The sequence below is a fragment of the Episyrphus balteatus genome, chromosome X (assembly GCF_945859705.1).
Source record: "Episyrphus balteatus chromosome X, idEpiBalt1.1, whole genome shotgun sequence".
Lineage (NCBI taxonomy): Eukaryota > Metazoa > Arthropoda > Insecta > Diptera > Syrphidae > Episyrphus > Episyrphus balteatus.
In genome coordinates, this window is record NC_079138.1 from 9,191,744 (window position 1) to 9,216,732 (window position 24,989).

Sequence of the window (24,989 nt, forward strand, 5' to 3'; positions counted from 1 at the left end):
TGAATCAAGTAAACCTAAAAATCTAGTACCATAAATGCTAATCCCTAAATGTGGTCTACTGTCCCTACCGTTTGCCTCAAGAGTAAAGTCTAAATGAATTTTTTCTACCAGCTGGTTTCCAGCAGGCAAAACCCCTAACGTCTCCGAGCTTCCCGCCCTGCTGGCGCAAGAGCCCGTTGCCCATTTCCCGAACAGCGTTGACAATTTTGTCTGTTGACCCCTACAGTCCCACAACCGAAAATGGCCTGATCCATTGCAATTAAAACACCTCATCGAAGACGACCTTGATTGATTTGAAGATTGAGCCTGACGAGTAGTTCCGTTGTTCTCAGCAACAACCGAAACTCTTGGATTTTCAACTCCTACCCCAACATATGCCAGATCTGGTTCCAACAAGTTCCTATTATTCCTAACATTGGGTGGTGGAACATAATTTTCAACATTTGCCCGTACTGCCTCCAAGTTTCTACCTAAAGCTACTAGATCTGAAACACAACTTGGTTTCGCCAAACCAGCTGAGTTTGGTAGAAAGGTGTCAGATTCCGTTGAATCATTGACAGCCTTCTACTCTCCGAAATTGAATCAGCTAACCTCCCAAACAAGTTCTGCATCGTCGCCACATAGACTCCGATCGACTCATCGTTGCCTTTTGTACGGCGTCTTATCTCCTCCAAAAGTTGATCATCGTAATTCGGTGGTAAAAACTCGAGTTTCAACTCTTTCACGAGTTCCTGCCACGAATTGACTAACATTCTAACTGCCCTATACCAAATCAAAGCTTTTCCCACAAAAAGCTCAACAGCTGCTCTAAAAAGTTGTGTTTCTGAAACCCCCCTAGCTTGACGCATCTCCTCAACTCTCTCAAGGAACGCGTTTACTGATGCACCACAGCGCTCACCAGTAAACTTCACGTCCCACTTAGCAATGCTTTGAAATTTCTCAAAATGCACTACACCCTGCCCAGAATTCTGCATAACTCTACCTACTTCAGTATTAACCCTATCTGCCACTCCTAAACTTGTCGATGTACCGGCAGAAGTGATCATCGACTGATCTTTTGGGGATTCAGCTGAACGCTGTTCATCAACCTTTGCTTTCTCCGTTGGTTGTGGTTCATTTCTTTCCTTAGTTTGTTTTTCATCCGTTTTATCACCCTTTGAAGGATCTTCATCATCATCATCTAATTCCCCTAATGCCATAACTAATTTGTTTTTTAGAACCTGCTTGCTCTTATCATGCTTCTCCCCTTCGGGTATCGATCTGTCTAATCTCCTAAGTCCCCATTCTACCTTCGTGAGAATTTTCTCAGACTTTGAAGTATCCGACTTCGAAAGATTTTGCAATAATTTCCCTATTTCCACTAATTTCTTTTCAACTGCTGCTTCATCTTCTTCAAAAGTGAATGGATAAGCAGCAGGCACAAATGAATTCCTACGTTCCAGTTTTAAAGCTGCCCTAAGCGCCTTTCGCATATCTTCGACGGATCCTACTGTTAAATCCCTACAGTATTGTATCTCATACGTAATCTCATCTTGAGATAATCTATTAACTTGACTCAGATCCATAATTAAAATCAATAACGAAAACCAAGAAAAAATAATTTAAAAAAATTATTTAAAACCAAAAAAAAATTATCGAAAAATAAAACTCGCACTGTGGCAACACTGATTGGAATGAATTAAAAGTACAAAAAAAAATTATTATATCCCCAAATCAATAAAAAAAGGTTATAAAAAAAATCGCTGTAAAAAAAAAGTATCAAAAAAAATATGTAATAAAAAATAAATACAAAGTGGCAGCCCTGCGCACTTGATTGCAAAAATGTAATTTATAACTCTCCAAAAATATGTCAAATAACATAAATGTCAATCTCATACACGAAGTAGAAAGAGACAACACTATTTACTTCGATTCAATATTGAATATGATGAACAAAAAGATGGCGGCAAATAATAATAAAAAAAAAGAATATTCCACGAATGCAAAAAAAAATTAAAGACAATTGAAAACAATATAGACTAAGGAATTGAACGCAATAAAATTTAAAATGAAAGAAAAAACAATAAAAAAAATGTATGACTCACTTTTGTAAAGGTTAAAAAAAATCCACAAACTATGTACATACATATATCCTTATCCTGCTTGCTTTGTATATAGGTTCATACATATGTGCATTCACAGCACCCAAGAATTCCGTATACTGGGCTTTAGAAGTCGATAATAAAATAACCCCTTTCACAGCCAAACCTAAGGGTTGAAAAAAAAAATACACCAAGTAAATACAAAATTAACCACAAATAAGGCACGTAAAATTTGGATGTAATTTTTCCTCAGAGCGAAAACACAAAGAGAAGCCCCACGTTTGGACGCCAATTGTTCGCGTAATTTTGACGCTCGTAACTCTGTCGCCCGTAACTCTGGTATTCGTAACTTCGTCGGTTTCCCGTATTTAACAGTCAAAAATGTTGTCACCGGGTGAAAATTTTCCATATATTTTGAACCCTTTTCTTTAAGTTTTCGTATTTTGGGGGGTCTGACATACTTAATTTTTTTTTCAGAAGATGAATAACTATACATAAATGAGAAATTTCCAAAAAAAAAATTTTTGGAAAAAGTGGACTTATGCTGTTTCTGAAATAAACGATTCATCTGTGAATACGTGTGAAAGGTATAACATTGTATATATATTCTTAGAAATTCTAGAAATATATATACAATGGGTATAATGCGTTTAATACCTTTCTTTCACCAGTAGATGTCCATTGTATAAATATTCTTATAGTACTCTCATGAAGTAGAATTTTCTGTTTTGCGTCGCCACCGCTGGGACCGCTAGTTTATTTTATGTTTGAACCATTGTATATTAGACTGATTCAAAAAAATTTTTTTTTTTTGTTCAAAGCATTGTTGAAAATATTGTTGGAAATGACGAAAAAAAAATACTGTAAAAGTTTCAGCCCTTAATGTTAACATTTAGTACCGCCGCATCGCAAATTTCTATTTCCCATACGATTTGTATGGAAAAGATTGTGTATTTGTGTTTAGAATTTTTTATCTTTTTAATGGTTCATCCAAAAGGCTTGACAAAATCATTTCTTTCTTTTATAAAATTGTCCGCTCTACAAAAAAAAAAGCTCTTATTAATTTTTTTGATTTACCCCCGAGTTTCGAAGTTATTCAACTTTAAAATATAAAAAGTAATTTTTTCTCATTTTTTTCCGATTTTTTGACGAAATTATTAGGTTTTTCAAAAAATTTGGCAAAATTTTCGAATATTTGTATTCTATGTTGTGTTTTGGTTTCACTGATCCTTTTATATAACTCTCAAACCCCTAATACTACCATTTTAGATTTCTTCAATAAATTCGAATTATTCATTTTTTCAACTAAAAATTATTTTAATTAATTTTTCGCGTCCGTTTTTTTTAAATTTCATAAATGCAATTTTGTAGAGCGTTCAATTTTATACAAAAAAATGATTAAATCTAGCCTTTTTGATGACCCATTAAAAAGATAAAAAAATCTAAACACAAATACACAATCTTTCCCATACAACTCGTATGGGAAATAGAAATTTGCGATGCGGCGGTACTAAATGTTAACATTAAGGGCTGAAACTTTTACAGTATTTTTTTTTTCGTCATTTCCAACAATATTTTCAACAATGCTTTGAACAAAAGAAAACAAAATTTTTTTGAATCAGTCTATTGTATATATATTCTTATAGTACTCTCATGAAGTAGAATTTTCTATTTTGCGTCGCCACCGCTGGGATCGCTAGTTTATTTTATGTTTGAACCTTATGCAGAAAATTGAAGTGCAGATCTACCAAAAGATGTCGCTAAAGTATTTTCATGGATTGATAGTACTATAGAAATATATATACAATGAGATGTCCTCACAAACAGGTTTGTGCTTTAAATTTAAACATGATTTTGGTTTGTGTATGAACTTGAATAGCTCAAATAGCTCACTTCAGACACCCACCTTTCAATAAATATGTACAGAAATAAAAAAAAAGGTTCGTGTTTTGAATTTATTATATAATTTTTTTATGAATTAATTCGTCTAATGGGCACTTAAATTGTTTTTAATTGTTTTGAGCAAAACTCCACAGTTGAATGTGTTGGTGCCATTTAAAATGCACGGGAAAACTACCACATATAAGCACTGTGGAGTTTTTCCTCTCATTGCAGCTTGTAGGGTGGAAGACAAAAACCAACCGAAGTCGCGTCTCTAGGTATTCCTTTCTCTATGGTTCAAACCTTGCTCCGATCGGAGCAAATTTGCTCCACTTTTGAGGAACAAAAGAAATCTACTCCACTTACTCCACTTTTTAAACACAGAAAAATTGTTTTACTAAACTTACCTAACTGACCGGATTCAAATGGGATAAACTCGAATTCTTCATAAAAGTTTCTTAAACAGTGTCCATGAATACGCCCCGGCCCCATTGACTTTACTTTAAGACTTTATTATTTTTTATTCAAAAAATTTCCTTAAAAGTAAGAATTTTTTTTGTTTCAAATCTACTCCGGAAATTTTGGATTTGCTCCACTTTTTTTCAAATTTGCTCCAAAATTTCATGACCGAGATTCGAACCCTGCTGACGCGCTCGAGTATTTTAATGTGACAGTATTTTTTTTACATTTTTTTAAAATGTAGAAGAAAGAAAACAGAAAACTAAAATAATGAAAATAATTTCATAATTTTTGTTTATGTTTTGTGGACTTTATGAATAATATTCAATAATAGAGTTTTTTTTTTTTTTTTACTTTTAGTCCAAATTGCGTTTCGCCCAGGTACAACAGTTGGGCTCATCAGTTAGATGCTGTTGTACCCTTTCTAAGACGCAAAATTTTGGTCGATGATTACCGACACTCATTAAAATTACAGCCAGCGTTGCCACAAAGTGCCCGATCGGGCCATTTGGCCCCCTATCTTATATTTTGGCCCTTTGCCCGGGCCAATTAGAAATGGCCCACGAATCCAAGTTTTAGTAGATTCATCTTCATATGGTGCTTAGTAATAATTAAAAGGCTCTACAAAATTAAATATATATCATCGCTATGCATCGCAACTACAACGTGTATTCACCACACATAAATAGGTACCTATGTATACTGAATTCATTAATTTATCTCGTTTAGTAATTTGATTTTTCTCACGTCAGTTGTATTTATTTATTTTTAATAAGTGGCTCAAAGCTAAAAGATGTTTGTGAATTAAAAGTTTAAAATGTACATCTGTGTTTTTTTTTAATTTCTTTTGTAAACTAATAAGATTTAACAAATGTATGGCCCTTTATTGGCCTTTTAAATATTTATCGTTTTTTGTGCCCCATACAAAAACGTCATTTAAAATTTTAAAAGCCTGTTAAATGTTTATGAAATAGGCTACTAATGCTTTAAACAAATAAAAAAGAATAAATAAAATTTTTAATAAATTGCATTTTTATGTTTTTAGGAAAATTTTGTTAGTAAAATATTTGGCCCACAATTTTGTCAAATGGCCCTCAAAAAAATTCAAAATGGCCCTCTCTGCTTTTTTCTTCGCGGCAACGCTGATTACAGCATAAACTTACTGTGAATTCTAATATTTCTAGGGGAATTTGATTGAATTCGTGCACCTATACTCTGTCCGATAAAAATTGGCAGTACAGGGAAGATAGGGCATTTGCATCTCACTCTGCTTCACGCCTTCTGGATATGTCTATCACATAAAAAAGCTCACACAGCGATGCCGTATTATCCGAAAAAAATGTTTCGAAAAGGTACCAGCGTTACCATTTTAACGAAAAAAAAATTAATTTTTCGTTTAACACCAAAATAACAAAACAAAAAATTCACTCATTTAAAACACAGCCCGACCCCAAGCAAGGGTAAACTATTTTTCCTGTTGAAATGTTAAAATGCATGTCAAAATGTTGAAATTAATTGTTTTCCTTCATACACAAAATAAAAAACAAACAGCCACCAACCCCACGACAACACATAATGCTTTTTTTCATTTTAAAAGCTTGAAAAAGCATTAATCCTGAAAGCTCTTTCAGAAAAATAATAGAAAAAGGAGTAGTATATGAAGGAAGTTTACCAATGGTAACTCTTATGTATTGTAAATACTTTTAATAAAAAAGTTTTATCATTGAGTTTCATTCTGCCACAGATCGTGTGGCAGATCGGTCATAGGAGGGTGTACTTCGCTTAGTAAAGAAATTACAACAACAATGCCATGGCGCGTCTGTGGTTTTCTTGTGTGTTTCAGGGGCATATTTTTCGTGAATTGCTTTTTGGCAGTCGTTAGGTCCCACTGATTTTGAAAAAGCTCTCCCATAAGGCCTGTACTACCAATTTTTATCGGACAGAGTATAAAAAATATATTGCCGATGGTCTGGCTAGCCCGTAGTCTGGCTTAAGTTATAGAAGAAAGAAAACAGAAAACTAAAATAATGAAAATAATTTCATAATTTTTGTTTATGTTTTGTGAACTTTATGAATAATATTCAATAATAGAGTTTTTTTTTTTGACTTTTAGCCCAACTGTTGTACCTGGGCGAAACGCAATTTGGACTAAAAGTCAAAAAAAAAAAACTCTATTATTGAATATTATTCATAAAGTCCACAAAACATAAACAAAAATTATGAAATTATTTTCATTATTTTAGTTTTCTGTTTTCTTTCTTCTATAACTTAAGCCAGACTACAGGCTAGCCAGACCATCGGCAATATATTTTTTAGGTGCACGAATTTAATCAAATTCCCCTAGAAATATTAGAATTCACAGTAAGTTTATGCTGTAATTTTAATAAGTGTCGGTAATCATCGACCAAAATTTTGCGTCTTAGAAAGGGTACAACAGCATCTAACTGATGAGCCCAACTGTTGTACCTGGGCGAAACGCAATTTGGACTAAAAGTCAAAAAAAAAAAAAACTCTATTATTGAATATTATTCATAAAGTCCACAAAACATAAACAAAAATTATGAAATTATTTTCATTATTTTACTTTTCTGTTTTCTTTCTTCTATAACTTAACCCAGACTACGGACTAGCCAGACCATCGGCAATATATTTTTTAGGTGCACGAATTTAATCAAATTCCCCTAGAAATATTAGAATTCACAGTAAGTTTATGCTGTAATTTTAATAAGTGTCGGTAATCATCGACCAAAATTTTGCGTCTTAGAAAGGGTACAACAGAATCTGACTGATGAGCCCAACTGTTGTACCTGGGCGAAACGCAATTTGGACTAAAAGTCAAAAAAAAAAAAAACTCTATTATTGAATATTTTTTTAAAATGTTTATAAGCTCTTATCCCCACTTAAATGGAAAACTTCTATATACTTTTTTTCGTTTTAGAACCTAGTCTTCGCAATCCAATAGGTCCCCAGCATGACGCTCGAGTAACTGCAAATTTAGCATTTCGGGCTCCCCTACTAATATGTTTCTATGCCTTCTAGTTTTCGAGAAAATTGAAAAGTACAAAAAGTACAAAATCTCCTTTTTGTAAGATTTTTATGATTTTTGCTGCAAGCTTATAATCCTTATCCGAAAAGACAAATAAAGAAAGTAAAATTAATTCGCGAACCTTTTTTTTTTAAATCTACTTTAATAAAATAACATTTGATTTTCTGACCTTGCTTCAAAAAAATGAATTTTCGTTATAGGCTTAAATATTTGCATATTGCCAACTATTCAAATTAAAAACTAGTGAAAAAGAATTATACCACTTTTTTATATACACTATATAATAATGGCAGTTTTTAGCATTTCATACAAAGTTTTAAGCAGAAAGCTCATGGAATGTCACAGGGTCAATTCCCGATCTGTGAAACTGTGAAGTGATAAAAATAATATCATTTGAATTTTCACAGCGTTTTTTCATTTTATTACTCCACAGGCAACCCTTATGCGATTCTCAAACTCAATGTGATAAGATGTGTACTAAAAAGTACTAAATGAAAAAAACTTTCATTTTTGAGAAAAAAAGCTTATATATGAACAAAAGTTTTCGTAATAAACAAATTCGAATTAGCCTAGTGAGTAAGGCAGTTGCTTTTTACTCTACCGGCCTAGGTTCGAATCCGGGTGTAATTGAGAGTGTTTATTTTTGATTAGATTTTCCATTTTCAGACAAGTACTCTATTTCAGCGAGCTGAACATTTACACAATGCCCGTGAAAAGTTGAATCACAGTCACAACATTTAACTGTAATTGCTTCACATTCATCTATTTCGGTTTTGCAAATACAGCACTTCATGTTTGAAAAGTTTTTTCTCCGATTATAGAACAGTTTATGTAAATTAATTGTGCGCACCCCACGACACCTTAAGAAGCATGTCTGTTCTCAACGAGAGACGAGAGAAAAAGGAGCAGAGGAGGGAAGTAAGAAAGGTCAACAACTTTTTTAGATATCACAGGACCTACAGATTTCATAGGGTTCAATAAAAGACCATTTTTCTGCGACCAACAGCTATTTGATCAAGATCTTTATTGAGGCAGCTTACACCGTGTTCAATAAGCCCTAACTGACAACTTAAATGCATTTGTAAATCATCAGCATACATATGAATTGAACCATTTTTTATCACTGATGGTAATTCATTAACATAAAGTGAGAACAAAAATGGACCCAAAATCGAACCTTGTGGAACACCTCGAAAGGTTGGTAAGAGGTCGGACAAACTATTGTTCAAATGAACTGCCTGCATTCGACCTGTTAAGTAGGAATTCAACAGCCTTACAGCACAGGGCGAGAAATTAAACTGTCGAAGAAGTTTGTCGCATAATACTCTGGGTCTATTACGTAATACGAAACGAGCGGCAAGTCAACGATACTGAAGTAAACGATAGTCACGATAAAGAGCGATTATGTAAAACGAGAAAGTCGTTTGGCCAAACTAGACCGAAAAAAATATTTTTTTTTAAGGCTCACATGAATTCTACCAGTAAGCGCAATAATATTGTGACAGCTGAACGAAAACGAAAGTTAAACGGTAGGTAAATGGCAGTCGTAAAGATTAACGAGTATCGTTGAAGTAAAACGATTATCGTAATACGTAGTCGCATTTCAACGAAAACGAAGTAGTTTTAACGATAATCGTTTTACAAAACAGGGCCTCTGAGTGGTCGACCATATCGAATGCCTTAGGAAAATCTAAAAGTACTAAGAATTTTAACATCCTCCTATCCCAAGTTTTTTTTCTGCCAGATCAGTATGTGTTTGAAGATTTGTCTTTTCTCATACAATTGCTCTATATAAAAATTCGAAACCGATCTTAAAGTTAATTTTTTTCCTATTGGACCTAAAACAAAAATTTAAATACACCTGACAAGAACTCTGCATGGGGATTCACTGGACTCATGAAACATCCTCCTATTGGATCTAAAACAAAAATTTAAATACACCTGATAAGAACTCTGCATGGGGATTCTCTGGACATATGCAACATCCTCCTATCCCAAGTATTTTGCCTTCCAGATCAGAATGTTTTTTGTCTTTTCTCATACAATTTTTTCCTATTAGACCTAAAACAAAAATTTAAATAGGTACACCTGAAAAGAACTCTGCATGGGAATTCACTGGACACATGAAACATCCTCCTATCCCACAGCACAGTATTTTTTCTACCAGATCAGAATGTGTTTGAAGATTTGTCTTTTCTCATACAATTGCCCCATATGAAAATTCGAAACCGATCTCAAAGTTAATTTTTTTTCCTATTGGACCTAAAACAAAAATTTAAATACACCTGATAAGAACTCTGCATGGGGATTCTCTGGACACATGGAACATGAAGAAAATATACTCATGAAATAAAACAAAAAAACTTAAAAGTTATAAATTAAGAAATGGACTTTTGGGTATCCCTCCCATATACGAGTAGTAGGCCCCAGTGTGCGTTGGTAAGCCTTTTCCTTTCTGGAACAAGGTTTAATTGACCGATGAAAGTTCTTTTGCACTCCATAAACCAAGAGTGAATTTTGTTCGGAAGCGGTCTAGAAAACTTTGTTCAAGAAAAAAAAGCTTACTTGCTTTTTTGCCAATTTCATAGTTTTCAACATGCTTTCAACAAGTAAACTAGTGCTTTTCTTGCTGAATAGGTCCCAAAATTGAGTTTCCTAAGTCTCCTGGGAATCGTTGAGGAATTCTTCCCTAGATTTCATTTCCAGCTCCATGATATTAGGGTTCAATCTGGGATTCAAATTGAATTGCGCAAAAAAAAACTTGTCTTTTTTTTGTGTAATTTTTTGTTTTGTACACACCCGTGGTCAGAGGCGGATTTACAAATTTTAAAGGTATAAGCTTTTCAGTTTTTGCCGCCCTTGCGCCTTAATTTTTTTTTGTTTATATCTCGCTTAGAAAGTGTACCTCTCATACAAATTTTTCACGTTATAACAAATTACTCGAAAACGGCTCTTACCATTTTGATTTAACTTTGCAGACGTAATACTCAAAGCAATCTCAAAAACGTCAAATAACAAAAAAAAAATTTTTCATTTTATAAAATGTTACCCTAAATTACGGCTTTTCCCCAACATCAAATTTTTTTTTAAATTTACATAGAGCGAGCTCTTTAAATCTACAAGTAAACTAACATACACGGTTAAAAATTCTGGAACATTTTTTAATACTTTTTGGGTTACATAATGTATATGTAGGTCTACACCAAAAATGTATTGAAAGGAGAAGGGGCGTTTTTGGGCCATGAGCGTACATTAATGAGACTAGTCTCAAAATGAAGCTGAAGGTTAGTATATTCAATCTTTGAATTTTTTTTTCAAATCGTAAGTCAGGGTCTTGAGATACAGGGCTCCAAAGTTCGTTCTGATAACCCTTACTTATCCCTTTTATATGCAAATATCATGAGAACTACAAGTGGTATATTGATGTTTTTGATGTCAAATGAAAGGTTGTTTTAATGCCTTTTAAACAATATAAAATACATATTACAGAAAACAAAGAAATGGCGAACAAATAAAGAAAAGTAAAATGTTATTTAAAAAAATCGATTTTTGTTCAAAATATTTATTTATTTTCAATTTAAATATGCTTGCAATCAACACGCAGGTATAGTTATAAAACTGTTTGAATTTTTTAGAATGCGGATTAGAAGCTTGTTTATTTGACCAAATTATGTTAGATTACAAAATACATACTAAAGAAGATTTTCGATAAATCCACTCTTGTCCCAGTTTTAGTTTAAAATATATTTCTTGGAGCTTTTTGAAACTATAATAAACTGATAAGTTTATAACAGTTTTATAACTAAACATGCGTACGTGTCGATCGCAAGCATATTTAATTTGAAAATAAATGCCATTAATTTCGAACATGAATCGATTTTTTTTCTTCGTTTTGTGTAATATATATTTTATATTGTTTAAAAGATTAGTCTTTAACTACATAGTACTTAAAAACCTTTCATTTGACATCAATATTTCTCTTGTAGCTCTCATGATATTTGCATGTAAAAGGGACAAGTAAGGGTTATTAGAACGAACTTTGGAGCCTTGCATCTCAAGACCCTGACTTACGATTTGAAAAAAAAATCATAGATTGAATATACTAACCTCCAGCTTCAGTTTGAGACTAGTCTCATTAATGTACGCTCATGGCCCAGGTCCCATATAATTTTGCCCCATCTCCTTTAATACATGACAAATATTAAAATTTTTTAGTTAGGCCGTGTGTGAATTTCGTTAAATAGTAAACACCGTGTAAAATTTTTGAAATTTTCAGCTGTTAAAAATTTATTGGGCTCTGGGACAGTGGGACCTGGTAAAATTTGAGTTAAATTTTGTTTGCAGATAGTTTTGTTTTTTTTTTTTTTTTTTTAAGCTATTGCATAGATTTTAACGCAGGCCTGGCATGGGGAGCTAACCAAGAAAAAACGTAACGAAAAATTAGTACATTTATGATGGTATGTGTGTATATGCATATGATACGATTGTACGAAGCTTGCATGGATGTGTGAATGGTTTTGGTTCAGCCAGAGAGGGTTATATAAATTGTGTTAGACAACAAAAAGAGGAGAAAGGAGTAAGGAAGACGACCATAAATGCTGTGTCTGCATGATAAATCAGGAGCAAATACGTGTATGGTATGGTGTGTATGTATTTTATTATTTTCTTCTGATTCTTGTTCAACTTCCTTAAGTCAGACAGAGAGGGTTATAAAAATTGTGTTAGACAACAAAGAGAGGAGTAAGGAAGAAGACCATAAATGCTGTGTCTGCAGAATAAATCAGAAGCAAAAAAATTATCTGTATTTTCTTTTCTTTTCTCTTCCCATTCTTCTGTTTCTTGTTCAACTTCTTGTGATTTGTGAACGAGTAAAGCGTTGCATTGCGCTTGCGATATTAAATCAGAAGAGAAAGAGTATTCTTGTGTTTTATTATTTTTTTTTTGTCTGGAGAAGTTTATGACATGAGGTTGTGTGTATGCATGTTTTCAAATGTGACCTTGTTGTTGTATATGAATTGATAGGGAGATAAAAAAAAAACATAATCATTGGTTTTGTGTAGTGTAGGTAAATAAATTATAATTGCATAAAGGGCCCAACCCATAGAATCCGTTGCGTCCGTTCCGTCGAAGTTTTAGACTGACAGCTCGATAAAATACACACGTTCTTATGGGAAGCGACCAGGGTTCGGACTTCAGTTTCAAAATTTCGAAGCAAATTTGAAAAAAAAGTGAAGTAGACCCAAAATTTCGGAAGTAGATTTCAAAATTAAACTTTCAGAACATTTATTTACAAAAATTTATTATAAAAAAATTATTTTTCAACAAAATTATTTTTCTTTACTTTTTTGATTATGATCTTTTCCAAAAAACCTTTCTCATCTAGTGGTTGTGCTATGAAGTAAAACGGTTAATTCAGCATAATCTAACAAATTTTTGATCAGGAATTCTTTAAAGTCAGTCAAAATTACTTTGATAAACTTTATTTATATCTTGAATTCGAAGAATAATTGACCTCCATTCATCTTTTGAGATTTCAGTTGAGCTTTATTTCTCAATGCCTCGACCAGATTTAAAGTTGAAGTTAAATCCCTTTCTCTAAATTTATTATTTGAAAAATATTTTTCAATCAAGAAATAGAAGTAGATCCTGAAAAAAAGAAGTAGGGAAGTAGATTTTATTTTTTTCCCAAAATCGAAGTAAATCTACTTCGATCGAAGTAAAGTCCGAACCCTGGAAGCGACCCATAAGCGACGGATCGGATTGAGACGGACGGTTTCGACGGAAGAAGTTGCCCAACTTTCTACTTTTTCATCCGTCGTATGGTTTGACATTGGTTGTCAACAATAGATCTGTTCAATTTTCTGTTCTAGAGTGCACACCGGGGAATTTCAGAACTAAATGAACTGCGCTCTTTTCTTCTCCGATTTTATGAGTTGTGAACTTTCAGTATTCATTAGTGAATTAATTGTAATAAAAGTAACATTTAATGATAGGTATATCTAATAAATTATATCAATTAAATACCTACTAAAATTCTGTTGTAGAGTTCAATTTTACTATGCCAAAGTCATATCTACAAATGATAATCTGTTATTAAAAATTGTTTTTAACTGAAGAGCAAGTACCTACATGAAATCTAGTCGCGCATTTTATTTTATTAAAAAAAAAGAACAACAATAATAGTTAAAAATTTCTTGCATCAGAACTTCCTTAGTGCACATTCAGCGATAAAATATCGAACACACCTCGGAATTTGAAGTGAGCTGTCAAAAAGCAATCCGTCGTACGACGTATTCTATGGGTCAACCCTTTCTGTCCCAAACTTCAACTTCAACGGATAGATTGACGGAACGGACGCAACGGATTCTATGGGTTGGGGCCTTGAGTCGATAAAAAATGCAATGCAATAGCTTTACCGCGGCAGTCATCGAGTGACACAAGTCTTTTTTTTATTAAAAAGGAGTTTGATGGCAGAAAAGAGGCAGAGAAAAATAAACAAAAAGCCATACAGCTGAAATTTTTTTGTTCACCTCAATAGTGTCAAAAATTTTACACGGTGTTAACTATTTAACGCAATTCACACACGGCCTTAATACAAAATGTATTAAAACTTAATATAGTTGTATTAAAAAATAATTCAGTTCATATTAGAATTTAATACCAAATGTATTAAATTTCAAGTATTCCATATTTAAGTTTAATCTTTTTATATTAATATCTAATAAGAATTTTATTAAAAGATAATACAAAAATATTTCAATTTAATACCAAATATTTTAAGTTAATAAGATGTCTCTATTTTATCTGTTTCATAAACTGTGGCATGTAAAATCTTATTGCCGATCAATATTCATCTGCAATGAATGCATTTTGCTTCGAAAAAATACAAAGCGCCTTCAAATTAGTACAAATTTACAATTTTTTATTTAAATTTTTGTAAAAAAGGTACCCCAAACATAGAATTTGTTCAATTTTAAAATGGCTGCGGCTGTCGTTTGATTAAAATTTAATGTTCTTGTATTACAATTTAATACATTTTATATTACTTTTGAATAAATTTTTATTATATTTTAATACAATTATATTAAAATGTAATATCTACAATTATATTAAAATGTAATACAATTACATTAAAATGTATTACAATTATATTAAAATGTAATACAATTATATTCAAATGTAATACAATATATTAAAATGTAATACAAAAATATTAAAATCTAATACAGCGGTGTTAAAATTTATACAAGATTAGAATTTAACCCACGGAGGTAATTTTCTAATAATTTTTGTATTACAAGTAGTAAACTTAATACTTAAATATTGAAATTTAATACAAAAAAGATTAATAATAATTTTAATATTTTGCAAGTATTAATATAGAATATTTTTTGTATTGAAAATTGCTTTAATACAAGAGCTGTATTAAAAAATGCTCTAGAATTTTTAACCATGTAAAAGTGCTTTATTTCGTGCATTTTATTTCAATGAGTTTGAGTTCCGCATTAAAATGATGGGTTGCCGAAAATCAGGAGTCACTTCGGTTAAACCACAGGTTTGTTCTTAACATCATGAAAATCTTGGGTAAAATCACAATGTCGCGTCAGTAAAATCACGGGTTTCCCCTATAAACGGATCACTCCGAAAGCATCCCGAATTACTTTGGAAAAATTACATATCTCTACACTTTAAGAATGGGTCGCTGCTTTACGATTGTGTTTTTTTCTTCTAATCAAGTATTGCTTTGGCAAAATCTTCGGTAGACGGGAAAAAATAAATCATGGAACGTGTCGTTTAAAGCACGGGTTGGCCACTAAAACCAAGGGTAGGGTTAGGTTAAATTAATGATTTGGTTGCCCCTTAAAATCACGAGATTCCTCTTTAAAAACCACGGTTTCCACCCGAATCTTTGCTGTATTTTCGCCAGTAAAACACGGATAGCTTTGGTAAATCGCTGGTTTTTAAGCTATTGCATAGATTTTAACGCAGGCCTGGCATGGGGAGCTAACCAAGAAATTTCGTAACGAAAAATTAGTACACCCCACACATAGATAGTTCGCTATACGTGTATGGTATGGTGTGTATGTATTTTATTATTTTCTTATGATTCTTGTTCAACTTCCTTAAGTCAGACAGAGAGGGTTATAAAAATTGTGTTAGACAACAAAGAGAGGAGTAAGGAAGAAGACCATAAATGCTGTGTCTGTGTGTCTGCAGAATAAATCAGAAGCAAAAAAAATTATCTCTATTTTCTTTTCTCTTCCCATTCTTCTGTTTCTTGTTCAACTTCTTGTGATTTGTGAATTGTGAACGAGTAAAGCGTTGCATTGCGCTTGCGATATTAAATCAGAAGAGAAAAAGTATTCTTGTGTTTTCTTATTTTTTTTTTTGTCTGGAGAAGTTTATGATATGAGATTGTGTGTATGCATGTTTTCAAATGTGAATGTGACCTTGTTGTTGTATATGAATTGATAGGTAGATAAAAAAAAGACTTGTGTCACTCGAGGACTGCCGCGGTAAAGCTATTGCATTGCATTTTTTATCGACTTATGCAATTATAATTTATTTACCTACACTACACAAAACCAATGACTATGTTTTTTTTTATCTACCTATCAATTCATATACAACAACAAGGTCACATTCACATTTGAAAACATGCATACACACAATCTCATATCATAAACTTCTCCAGACAAAAAAAAAATAAGAAAACACAAGAATACTTTTTCTCTTCTGATTTAATATCGCAAGCGCAATGCAACGCTTTACTCGTTCACAATTCACAAATCACAAGAAGTTGAACAAGAAACAGAAGAATGGGAAGAGAAAAGAAAAGAAAATAGAGATAATTTTTTTTGCTTCTGATTTATTCTGCAGACACACAGACACAGCATTTATGGTCTTCTTCCTTACTCCTCTCTTTGTTGTCTAACACAATTTTTATAACCCTCTCTGTCTGACTTAAGGAAGTTGAACAAGAATCATAAGAAAATAATAAAATACATACACACCATACCATACACGTATAGCGAACTATCTATGTGTGGGGTGTACTAATTTTTCGTTACGAAATTTCTTGGTTAGCTCCCCATGCCAGGCCTGCGTTAAAATCTATGCAATAGCTTAAAAAAAACATAGTCATTGGTTTTGTGTAGTGTAGGTAAATAAATTATAATTGCATAAGTCGATAAAAAATGCAATGCAATAGCTTTACCGCGGCAGTCCTCGAGTGACACAAGTCTTTTTTTGTACAACCATGGGTTTCCCAAGTAAAATCACCTCAACTTTTTCAAGTATGTACACATACAGGGTGTCCCAAAAGTTAACGTCGAAACGAAAACGGTAGATAGGGTAGGTGGTGACATTCATCAGAAAAATAATTAAAAAAATCGCAGCCATATATTTTGTGAGTTATGGGCATTTGAATATCTAAAAGTCGAAAAAATAGTCACCCTGTGACGGATTTTTATGTGCCGTGACTACAAATCTTAATTTTTCTCATTTTTTTCTTTTGTTACGCTACCAAATGCATTCAAAAATTTTAACTCAGCTGCATCAGTTTTAAAGAAAATTTCACTTTTTTGTCCAACTAAGTACTAAAAAATTTTACATGACTCTAATTTAATGAACCGTAGTGTAAAAAAAAAATGCAATACGATGTTTCGGCAAGTTACCTTAAAAGTTGGGGTTTTTAATTTTATTTTCAAAATGGTATAACATTGTTGAGAATATTCCATAAATAACCGAGATAAAATTTATTTTCTTAAGAAATCCTACTTTTTTATTAGGTATTTTTTTACATATTATTTCAGTTTTGTACCCTTTCAGAACCTTTCAGAATACAAAAACTTAAATAATATGAAAAAAATACCTAATAAAAAAGTTGGATTTCTTAAGAAAATAAATTTTAAATTTAAGGCAAATTGTAGCTCCCAGAGCAAGTCATTTTAGTATACAACCGACTTACGTAATAGAGGGGATTTTCTCATACAAAGTACGGCCAAAAGGCGCAGATCCCGATTACTAGTTGAGGGGCGGCGAATTTGTCACGGTCGCGCATTTGAATTTAAAATTGAAAAAAAAAAAAAACAGAACAAAATGGGCTTATAAAACACATATATCTTGCATTAGTAAAAATTGTAATTAACTTATGCATTTATTCTTCTTTATACAGCCTCCATTAGTTATTTCAATCGAACCCAGAAAAAAAAAGCCCAAACGATAGATCAGGGCTTACGGAGAAGAAATATTTTTTAAACGTTTATGGAAAAGCTGCCGCGGACCCTCTGAAATCTTACGCGGACCCCCAGAGGTCCTCGAACCACAAGTTGAGAACCGATGGTCTAGATGAAAACATCAGAAAGTCGTCATGAAAAAGTCTTTTTGACTTCTATGAGGTGAAAAGATCGATCCACAAATTTGCCGACCCTTAAATCTGCCGCCCTAGGCTCCAGCCTACTCAGCCTTCTGGTAAATCCGCCTCTGCCCGTGGTAGGTTCTACTCAGTCCTCGTACTCTTTGTTTATTCGGAATTTCGCTCATCTGTCAGTACCAAAAGAACAAAAGAAAATAGAAAAAAATATCTCCTAAACTGGGTGAAGATCAAAACAAACCAAATTTTTCAAGGACGCGCGCAATTTTAAAGAACTGTTGCTTGTAAAAAAAACTCATACAAATCGATTTCAAGTATTTTTTTGGTAGTAACGTTCTACTATAACTTAATTTAGTGCCTAAAAATCGAAAAAATTACGGAATTTAAAATATATTTCTATGCTGTATTTTTTGCTTTTTTGCCAACTAAGTACTAAAAAATTTTACATGACTCTAATTTAATGAACCGTAGTGTAAAAAAAAAATGCAATACGATGTTTCGGCAAGTTACCTTAAAAGTTGGGGTTTTTAATTTTATTTTCAAAATGGTATAACATTGTTGAGAATATTCCATAAATAACCGAGATAAAATTTATTTTCTTAAGAAATCCTACTTTTTTATTAGGTATTTTTTTACATATTATTTCAGTTTTGTACCCTTTCAGAACCTTTCAGAATACAAAAACTTAAATAATATGAAAAAAATACCTAATAAAAAAGTTGGATTTCTTAAGAAAATAAATTTTAAATTTAAGGCAAATTGTAGCTCCCAGAGCAAGTCATTTTAGTATACAACCGACTTACGTAATAGAGGGGATTTTCTCATACAAAGTACGGCCAAAAGGCGCAGATCCCGATTACTAGTTGAGGGGCGGCGAATTTGTCACGGTCGCGCATTTGAATTTAAAATTGAAAAAAAAAAAAAAACAGAATAAAATGGGCTTATAAAACACATATATCTTGCATTAGTAAAAATTGTAATTAACTTATGCATTTATTCTTCTTTATACAGCCTCCATTAGTTATTTCAATCGAACCCAGAAAAAATAAGCCCAAACGATAGATCAGGGCTTACGGAGAAGAAATATTTTTTAAACGTTTATGGAAAAGCTGCCGCGGACCCTCTGAAATCTTACGCGGACCCCCAGAGGTCCTCGAACCACAAGTTGAGAACCGATGGTCTAGATGAAAACATCAGAAAGTCGTCATGAAAAAGTCTTTTTGACTTCTATGAGGTGAAAAGATCGATCCCCAAATTTGCCGACCCTTAAATCTGCCGCCCTAGGCTCCAGCCTACTCAGCCTTCTGGTAAATCCGCCTCTTATTATTATAAATTTATTATTATAAATATGTAGTTACCATTAATTTTGTTTTAGCTAAACTAAAAGCCCGGATTTATTCCATTATAATAACACTTTTCAACAAAAAATGTATTTAAAGTTTTAATGTCATTATTAAATTATATTTTTGTTTTAGCTAAACTAAAAGCCCGGATTTATTAAAAAAAAAAAAAAAAAAAAAAATATTGAAATATTGTTTAACAACCATTTTGTATTTTTTCTTTAATTTGAATTTTAAAATTCATGAATTGTAGCATATCATTCTGGCATGTCTTTATTTTTATTTTCATTTATTTTTATCTAATTATAAATATTAATTAATTTGTACTTCTTTTTTTTTAAATTTGCTTTATAAAAATAATAATTCTCTCTCAAATTGAAATAACTTTGAAATAACCGGCAGACGGCTTATAAGCCATGCTTGTATATCTTTTATTTAATTATAAGTTTGTATCTTTTCTTTGAAAAAATAAAGATTAATAATAATAATAATAATAAATAATAAATCCGCCTCTGCCCGTGGTAGGTTCTACTCAGTCCTCGTACTCTTTGTTTATTCGGAATTTCGCTCATCTGTCAGTACCAAAAGAACAAAAGAAAATAGAAAAAAATATCTCCTAAACTGGGTGAAGATCAAAACAAACCAAATTTTTCAAGGACGCGCGCAATTTTAAAGAACTGTTGTTTGTAAAAAAAACTCATATAAATCAATTTCAAGTATTTTTTTGGTAGTAACGTTCTACTATAACTTAATTTAGTGCCTAAAAATCGAAAAAATTACGGAATTTAAAATATATTTCTATGCTGTATTTTTTGCTTTTTTGTTTTGTTGGTTTGTTTTTGCTGGTTTGTTTTGATTTTCGCCGAGTTTAAAACGTCAAAATGGTAACTGTAAATAGAAAGAGAAGACAAGGACAAATGTTCGAACTTCCCTATTAGTTAGGACATTATTTGACACCAACAAATCAGTTCTCCATTGATTTGTTTAACAGGTAACGGGAATTTTAACTTATAACAAAAAATGCAACAATTTAAATGTATATTTGCGAATTTTTTCCATTTTTTTATGAAACTGAGCCTAAAAATGTTAAAAAGTTTGATACATACCAAAAAAAAGCTAAACGTATTACTTAACCTTACCAAAATTGAAAAAGAATGCTGGTCAAAATACTTTTGCCACTCAAAATAGCACTTCTAATTCAAAAAAAGCTGCCTGAGAGCCAAATTTCACTCATATGACTTACTTTAACCACCATGAGATTCACCATTCCATACTTAATAAATAACCATCAACTCTACCTATATTAAGTTTAACGATTAGAAATTATTCTGATCAGATCGAGAATTGTCCATCAGTCCAAATAACACTGGTCAACAAGGTTTTTGCCACAACAACCAAAATATTCTAAACTGTCCCGATTAGAAATACTAAAATATGAATAACTTTTGAAAGGAGCAGCTAGGATTTCAATTCTAACGGATTTTGCACGTATAATCATCAAAAAATACAACCTAACTTGCAGTTTTTGTCGACATTTTTGTGCCCTATCGATGCTATCGAAAACAGCCAAAATGACGTTTTTTGACATTTTCTAACGGTAATATTTCAAAAACAGAGGCCAATAACAATTTTCAGCACATCAAAAACTACTAGAAAAGTATATTTTGGTTGTTGTGGCAAAAACCTTGTTGACCAGTGTTATTTGGACTGATGGACAATTCTCGATTTGATCAGAATAATTTCTAACGGTTAAACTTTATATAAACTTTAGGGGTTGGGGTCGAAATTCTGTATGTTGCAAAATTCTGTATTCAAAATACTGTATGCCAAAATACTGTATGTCAAAATTCTGTATGTGCAAAATGCTGTAGGAACAAAATTCTGAAAGTCAAAATTCTGTATAGCAAAATTCTGGTTGGTCAAAATACTGTATTTCAAAATTCTGTACATCAAAATTCTGTATATCAAAATTCTGTAAAAATGCTGTAAAAAAATATCGTTTTGATAATGTAAAAAAGTGCGCGCGCACTTTTTTACATTATCAAAACGATATTTTTTTACAGAATTTTGATATACAGTATTTTGCCGTACAGAATTTTACAAAACAGAATTTTGCATGTCAGTATTTTGTTGATACAGTATTTTGACGTACAGAATTTTGTATTTACAGTATAATGACGTTCAGAATTATGGTATTACAGTATTTTGACCCCACAGAATTTTGTCGTACAGAATTTTGACAAGCAGAATTATGACCCGCTCCCAAACTTTAGATTAAATTTAGTTTCTCTTTGGCTTATTAACTGAAACTTAAGATATCTCGAGCAATAAAAGAGATATCGGGAAAATTTAAAGAAAAATAAAAAATTTTGAAAGAAAAATATCTGTTCTTATAATCACCGTTACAAATTTGTTTATAATGAATTACCCCACATAAAAACAGAACCTCAGAAACAGACAAAATGACGATTTTTAGCATTTTATAACGGTAATATTTCAAAAACAGAGGCCAATAAAATTTTTCTGACTTCAGATTCGGATTCAGCACCCCAAAAAATACTAGAGCAGTATATTTTTGTTCTTGTGGCAAAAAAAAGTTAAACTTTTGTTGACCAGTGTAATTATGCCAACGACTGTATACTGTACTTTTAAATACCTTAATTTAGTCTTTACTCTTATTTATCAATAGCATAACATTTATTTAAATCACAGACATTTGTGAATTTCCTTTTTTACTTGCGAATTGCGATATAGGTACTATATATCAAGTTATACATTCGTACAAAAAAAAAAGTTGAGATAACATTTGTCCATGACATTACGATGATAGAGAATGCAAAAAAAGTGGGTCCCGGAAGTCCGTCTGTCTGTCTGTTTGTATACGAAGCTACAGCCTAAACGGATGGACCGTTTAACATCAAACTTTATATGTAGCGTTTTTTAGCGACTCTCCAGAGGGGTTTTTGGAATTAATTTTTTTGAACCAAAAAAAACGGTTCCTGTCATATCGATTTTAGTAAAGTTGAATCACAACAAAAACATTACTGTTAAAAAAAGAGCCAAGTTCTAATATGTTGAAGTTATGCTAGCACAAAAAGTACTGAAATGTAAAAGTGTACCAAGTTCTTAAGCTTGGCTTTAAATTTGTATACATTCACTAATACACACAAATGCTTTTACATGAGATCTGACTTCGCTGAAAAAGGGAACCCAGTCTTAAGAGTAAATTTTGGGCAATTTTATTTTTTTTTTTTTTGTTTTAAAGAAAACAGCAATATTTCCAAAAAGTTACGTCATTGAACTCGGAAATGGTTTCGTATATAGATCAAGGGGCACGGTAGTGCCCAGCCAAGTTCTCTAGCAACTTTGGCACTACACCCTTATTTACAGGAAACAACTCAGGCCATTTTCGACCATCCTCTAACTTCCACACCAAATATGCCAGACATTTCAAACTCGCTACATTTGTTGAACTGGCCGAACCCAAATTCCTCACAAAATTTCAGCTTCTTACGATGAGTAGTTTCTGAGATATAGGACTTCAAAAATTGCGAAAACCGTAACTGACTCATTGACTCACTGACTCATTGACTCACTGACTCACTGACTCACTGACAGATCATCAAAATTATGGAGAACTTCCCGCTATCGTAGAAACTTAAAATTTTACATGGTGATAGGACTTGTGGTGTATACAAAGGAAAAAATCGAAAATTTGAGATTTTCAATTCAGGGGGCGTGGTAACCGCCCATTTTCGCCGAGTTTTGATCAATTATTATAGAGCACTTCTCACTATCGTAGAATCTTGAAATTTAGTAGAATGGTAGAGCTGGTAGTTTATATTAAGGAAAAAATTTAAAATCTGAGAATTTCAACCAGGGGGCGTGGCAACCGCCCATTTCCGCTGAATTTTCATCAAATATTATAGAGCACTTCTGATTATCTTAGAATCTTGAAATTTAGTAGAATGGTAGAGCTGGTAGTTTATACAAAGGAAAAAATTTAAAATTTGAGAATTTTCGCCAGGGGGCGTGGTAACCGCCCATTTTCGCTTAATTTACATCAAATATTTTAGAGCACTTCTGATTATCGTAGAATCTTGAAACTTGGTAAAATGGTAGATCTGGTAGTTATTACAAAATTTGAGAATTTTAGACAAGGGGCGTGGTAACCGCCCATTTTATCTGAATTTTCATCAATTATAGAGATTTTAATTTCTACAGCAAAACCTTGCAAAAAGAAGTGAAATCACAACAAAAACATTACTGTTAAAAAAAGAGCCAAGTTCTCCTATGTTGAAAATATGCTAGCACAAAAAGTACTGAAATGTAAAAGTGTACAAAGTTCTAAAGCTTGGCTTTAAATTTGTATAAATAAAATTTTGGTTGTTTACTTGGCAATTTTTCAAAAAACTTTAAAAATCGGTAATTTTAAGTTAAATTGCCAAGAGAACAACCAAAATTTTATTTATACAAATTTAAAGCCAAGCTTTAGAACTTTGTACACATTTCAGTACTTTTTGTGCTAGCATATTTTCAACATAGGAGAACTTGGCTCTTTTTTTAACAGTAATGTTTTTGTTGTGATTTATATTTATTTTATAGAATTCATGCGGCTTTAAAATGCATATTTAAAGTACATATTTTCTATTTTTAAGAGCATATTTTTTTAAGTGCATGAAAATCATATCCCTACATATTACAAATAATGTATAGCTATATACAGGGTGTCCCAAAAGTAATGGATCAAACGAAATATGCTGATAGGCCATCTTTAGGGCTCTCAGAATTTGGTAACTTGTTCATCCCAAATCGTTACGGTTTTCGATTTAATGCAGTTTTTGTGAAATTTCGAAATATCCCAACTTTGCAACAGTATTTTGCTTCCTCCGCTAATAATTGATTTTTGTTTTTTACAATTCTTTCACTAAAACATTGCCTAATAATAAGAAATAATTAATTAATCAAAATATTTTTTATTTCATATACCGTTTTGCTGCAAATTAATTAACAGTTCCATGTTTTATAAAAACTCAATTTCTTACTTTTATTTCAAAACAGCGCCATCAGAAAAATTTGTATGGTGTGACACAGGTTTATTCTTTTTAAAACTTGCCGTGTTATTGCAGTTTTCAAAAATGTATAAAAGTTTCCAAAGTTGAAAGTAGAACGAAAGATATTACAATTTAAATGCAAAAAACAGAGGTTTTCAGAGCAAAATAACAAACAAAAATCGAGGCTTTTATTCAAAAAGAAATAAACAAACAACAGCCGACAAAATGTGTTTATTTTTGACACTATTGAGGTGAACAAAAAAATGTCAGCTGTATGGCTTATTGTTTAAAATTTTTCTCTGCCTCTTTTCTGCCGTGAAACTCCTTTTTAATAAAAAAAAAACAAAACAAAACCATCTGCAAAAAAAATTTAACTCAAATTTAACCAGGTCCCAAGGCCCAATAAATTTTTAACAGCTGAAAATTTTGTATTAACCTCAATAGTGTCAAATATTTTACACGGTGTTATCTATTTAACGCAATTAACACACGGCCTTATGTCGTTTTCTTTTGTCGTTTTCCAAAATTAAAAAAGTGTCACTCCTAGCTACAGCCATGGACAGAGAAATAGCACACTATTGAGAAAAATCATGCGAATCGAATTATAGATTATAGGAATGCTTTTTATAAATTTTTTTCTTTTGGTATATTATCGAAATAAAGTGATGGAGACAAAAATATCTTAAAAGTACCGTTATTTTCTATATTTATTTGCACTAGCAATATAATGCTTTTTCTATCTCTTTCGCTAGT

The 24,989-nt window shown here is 32.0% G+C and overlaps 1 protein-coding gene across 5 annotated transcripts in view; it reads left to right on the forward strand.

The window, feature by feature from the left end:
- Nucleotides 1–24,989, forward strand: part of LOC129920727 (uncharacterized) — a 61,359-nt gene that overhangs the window by 13,953 nt on the left and 22,417 nt on the right. The window contains exons 2-3 of one of the 5 annotated variants that reach the window (XR_008773300.1): nt 18,854–19,149; nt 19,218–21,197. The exons of 2 other annotated variants lie outside the window; for them this stretch is intronic. The gene's annotated coding sequence lies outside the window, so the exon portion shown is untranslated. Of the gene's footprint in view, nt 1–17,644; nt 18,141–18,853; nt 21,198–24,989 lie in introns of those variants that run through there. 2 more of the 5 variants (XR_008773298.1, XR_008773299.1) reach the window with 2 other exon arrangements.